The following is a 5,216-nucleotide window of genomic DNA, read 5'->3' on the forward strand; positions in this document are numbered from 1 at the left end:
GTTGTGCACTTTTGCAAGAAAAGTCACATTCATGCTTGAAATGTTGAATTCTCACTCTAAACTGCTTTTCTGAGCTGGAAAGGCCTTTAAACGACTTGTTTCATCATAAGAATGCTCCTGTGAGCATTTTAAGCAGAGTTGTGCACTTTTGCAAGAAAAGTCACATTCATGCTTGAAATGTTGAAATCTCACTCTAAACTGCTTTTCTGAGCTTGAAAGGCCTTTAAACGACTTGTTTCATCATAAGAATGCTCCTGTGAGCATTTTAAGCAGAGTTGTGCACTTTTGCATGAAAAGTCACATTTCAGCTTGAAATGTTGATTTTTCACTCTAAACTGCTTTTCTGAGCTGGAAATGCCTTTAAACGACTTGTTTCATCATTGTAATGATCCTGTAAGGATTTTAAGCAGAGTTGTGCACTTTTGCATGAAACGTCACATTTCAGCTTGAAATGTTGAATTCTCACTTTAAACTGCTTTTCTGAGCTGGAAATACCTTTAAACGACTTGTTTCATCATTAGAATGCACCTGTAAGCATTTTAAGCAGAGTTGTGCACTTTTGCATGAAACGTCACATTTCAGCTTGAAATGTTGAATTCTCACTCTAAACTGCTTTTCTGAGCTGGAAATGCCTTTAAACGACTTGTTTCATCATTAGAATGGTCCTGTAAGCATTTTAAGCAGAGTTGTGCACTTTTGCATGAAAAGTCACATTCCAGCTTGAAATGTTGAAATCTCACTCTAAACTGCTTTTCTGAGCTGGAAAGGCCTTTAAACGACTTGTTTCATCACAAGAAAGCTCCTGTGAGCATTTTAAGCAGAGTTTTGCACTTTTGCATGAAAAGTCACATTCCAGCTTGAAATGTTGAAATCTCAATCTATAAACTGCTTTTCTGAGCTGGAAAGGCCTTTAAACGACTTGTTTCATCAAAAGAATGCTCCTGTGAGCATTTTAAGCAGAGTTGTGCACTTTTGCATGAAAAGTCACATTCCAGCTTGAAATGTTGAAATCTCATTTTAAGCAGAGTTGTGCACTTTTGCATGAAAAGTCACATTCAGGCTTGAAATGTTGAATTCTCACTCTAAACTGCTTTTCTGAGCTGGAAAGGCCTTTAAACGACTTGTTTCATCATAAGGATGCTCATGTGAGCATTTTAAGCAGAGTTTTGCACTTTTGCATGAAAAGTCACATTACAGCTTGAAATGTTGAATTCTCAATCTAAAATGCTTTTCTGAGCTGGAAAGGCCTTTAAACGACTTGTTTCATCATAAGAACGCTCCTGTGAGCATTTTAAGCAGAGTTGTGTTTTGCATGAAAAGTCACATTCCAGCTTGAAATGTTGAAATCTCACTTTAAAATGATTTCAGAGCTGGAAAGGCCTTTAAACGAATTGTTTCATCATAAGAATGCTCCTGTGAGCATTTTAAGCAGAGTTGTGCACTTTTGCATGAAAAGTCACATTCCAGCTTGAAATGTTGAAATCTCACTCCAAACTGCTTTTCAGAGCTGGAAAGGCCTTTAAACGACTTGTTTCATCATAAGAATGCTCCTGTGAGCATTTTAAGCAGAGTTGTGCACTTTTGCAAGAAAAGTCACATTCATGCTTGAAATGTTGAAATCTCACTCTAAACTGCTTTTCTGAGCTCGAAAGGGCTTTAAACGACTTGTTTCATCATAAGAATGCTCCTGTGAGCATTTTAAGCAGAGCTCTGCACTTTTGCATGAAAAGTCACATTCCAGCTTGAAATGTTGAAATCTCAATCTTTAAACTGCTTTTCTGAGCTGGAAAGGCCTTTAAACGACTTGTTTCATCATAAGAACGCTCCTGTGAGCATTTTAAGCAGAGCTCTGCACTTTTGCATGAAAAGTCACATTCCAGCTTGAAATGTTGAATTCTCACTCTAAACTGCTTTTCTGAGCTGGAAAGGCCTTTAAACGACTTGTTTCATCATTGGAATGCTCCTGTAAGCATTTTAAGCAGAGTTGTGCACTTTTGCATGAAACGTCACATTTCAGCTTGAAATGTTGAATTCTCACTCTAAACTGCTTTTCTGAGCTGGAAATGCCTTTAAACGACTTGTTTCATCATTAGAATGCTCCTGTAAGCATTTTAAGCAGAGTTGTGCACTTTTGCATGAAAAGTCACATTCCAGCTTGAAATGTTGAAATCTCACTCTAAACTGCTTTTCTGAGCTGGAAAGGCCTTTAAACGACTTGTTTCATCATAAGAACGCTCCTGTGAGCATTTTAAGCAGAGTTGTGCACTTTAGCATGAAAAGTCACATTACAGCTTGAAATGTTGAAATCTCACTCTAAACTGCTTTTCTGAGCTGGAAAGGCCTTTAAACTACGTGTTTCATCATAAGAATGCTCCTGTGAGCATTTTAAGCAGAGTTGTGCACTTTTGCAAGAAAAGTCACATTCATGCTTGAAATGTTGAATTCTCACTCTAAACTGCTTTTCTGAGCTGGAAAGGCCTTTAAACGACTTGTTTCATCATAAGAATGCTCCTGTGAGCATTTTAAGCAGAGTTGTGCACTTTTGCATGAAAAGTCACATTTCAGCTTGAAATATTGATTTTTCACTCTAAACTGCTTTTCTGAGCTAAAAGTCACATTCCAGCTTGAAATGTTGAAATTTCACTCTAAACTGCTTTTCTGAGCTGGAAAGACCTTTAAACGACCTGTTTCATCATAAGAACGCTCCTGTGAGCATTTGAAGCAGAGTTGTGCACTTTTGCATGAAAAGTCACATTACAGCTTGAAATGTTGAATTCTCACTCTAAACTGCTTTTCTGAGCTGGAAAGGCCTTTAAACTAGGTGTTTCATCATAAGAATGCTCCTGTGAGCATTTTAAGCAGAGTTGTGCACTTTTGCAAGAAAAGTCACATTCATGCTTGAAATGTTGAATTCTCACTCTAAACTGCTTTTCTGAGCTGGAAAGGCCTTTAAACGACTTGTTTCATCATAAGAATGCTCCTGTGAGCATTTTAAGCAGAGTTGTGCACTTTTGCAAGAAAAGTCACATTCATGCTTGAAATGTTGAAATCTCACTCTAAACTGCTTTTCTGAGCTTGAAAGGCCTTTAAACGACTTGTTTCATCATAAGAATGCTCCTGTGAGCATTTTAAGCAGAGTTGTGCACTTTTGCATGAAAAGTCACATTTCAGCTTGAAATGTTGATTTTTCACTCTAAACTGCTTTTCTGAGCTGGAAATGCCTTTAAACGACTTGTTTCATCATTGTAATGATCCTGTAAGGATTTTAAGCAGAGTTGTGCACTTTTGCATGAAACGTCACATTTCAGCTTGAAATGTTGAATTCTCACTTTAAACTGCTTTTCTGAGCTGGAAATACCTTTAAACGACTTGTTTCATCATTAGAATGCACCTGTAAGCATTTTAAGCAGAGTTGTGCACTTTTGCATGAAACGTCACATTTCAGCTTGAAATGTTGAATTCTCACTCTAAACTGCTTTTCTGAGCTGGAAATGCCTTTAAACGACTTGTTTCATCATTAGAATGGTCCTGTAAGCATTTTAAGCAGAGTTGTGCACTTTTGCATGAAAAGTCACATTCCAGCTTGAAATGTTGAAATCTCACTCTAAACTGCTTTTCTGAGCTGGAAAGGCCTTTAAACGACTTGTTTCATCACAAGAAAGCTCCTGTGAGCATTTTAAGCAGAGTTGTGCACTTTTGCATGAAAAGTCACATTCCAGCTTGAAATGTTGAAATCTCAATCTATAAACTGCTTTTCTGAGCTGGAAAGGCCTTTAAACGACTTGTTTCATCAAAAGAATGCTCCTGTGAGCATTTTAAGCAGAGTTGTGCACTTTTGCATGAAAAGTCACATTCCAGCTTGAAATGTTGAAATCTCATTTTAAGCAGAGTTGTGCACTTTTGCATGAAAAGTCACATTCAGGCTTGAAATGTTGAATTCTCACTCTAAACTGCTTTTCTGAGCTGGAAAGGCCTTTAAACGACTTGTTTCATCATAAGGATGCTCATGTGAGCATTTTAAGCAGAGTTTTGCACTTTTGCATGAAAAGTCACATTACAGCTTGAAATGTTGAATTCTCAATCTAAAATGCTTTTCTGAGCTGGAAAGGCCTTTAAACGACTTGTTTCATCATAAGAACACTCCTGTGAGCATTTTAAGCAGAGTTGTGTTTTGCATGAAAAGTCACATTCCAGCTTGAAATGTTGAAATCTCACTTTAAAATGATTTCAGAGCTGGAAAGGCCTTTAAACGAATTGTTTCATCATAAGAATGCTCCTGTGAGCATTTTAAGCAGAGTTGTGCACTTTTGCATGAAAAGTCACATTCCAGCTTGAAATGTTGAAATCTCACTCCAAACTGCTTTTCAGAGCTGGAAAGGCCTTTAAACGACTTGTTTCATCATTAGAATGCACCTGTAAGCATTTTAAGCAGAGTTGTGCACTTTTGCATGAAACGTCACATTTCAGCTTGAAATGTTGAATTCTCACTCTAAACTGCTTTTCTGAGCTGGAAATGCCTTTAAACGACTTGTTTCATCATTAGAATGGTCCTGTAAGCATTTTAAGCAGAGTTGTGCACTTTTGCATGAAAAGTCACATTCCAGCTTGAAATGTTGAAATCTCACTCTAAACTGCTTTTCTGAGCTGGAAAGGCCTTTAAACGACTTGTTTCATCACAAGAAAGCTCCTGTGAGCATTTTAAGCAGAGTTGTGCACTTTTGCATGAAAAGTCACATTCCAGCTTGAAATGTTGAAATCTCAATCTATAAACTGCTTTTCTGAGCTGGAAAGGCCTTTAAACGACTTGTTTCATCAAAAGAATGCTCCTGTGAGCATTTTAAGCAGAGTTGTGCACTTTTGCATGAAAAGTCACATTCCAGCTTGAAATGTTAAAATCTCATTTTAAGCAGAGTTGTGCACTTTTGCATGAAAAGTCACATTCAGGCTTGAAATGTTGAATTCTCACTCTAAACTGCTTTTCTGAGCTGGAAAGGCCTTTAAACGACTTGTTTCATCATAAGGATGCTCATGTGAGCATTTTAAGCAGAGTTTTGCACTTTTGCATGAAAAGTCACATTACAGCTTGAAATGTTGAATTCTCAATCTAAAATGCTTTTCTGAGCTGGAAAGGCCTTTAAACGACTTGTTTCATCATAAGAACACTCCTGTGAGCATTTTAAGCAGAGTTGTGTTTTGCATGAAAAGTCACATTCCAG

This window comes from Misgurnus anguillicaudatus, chromosome 22 (genome assembly GCF_027580225.2).
Source record: "Misgurnus anguillicaudatus chromosome 22, ASM2758022v2, whole genome shotgun sequence".
NCBI lineage: Eukaryota > Metazoa > Chordata > Actinopteri > Cypriniformes > Cobitidae > Misgurnus > Misgurnus anguillicaudatus.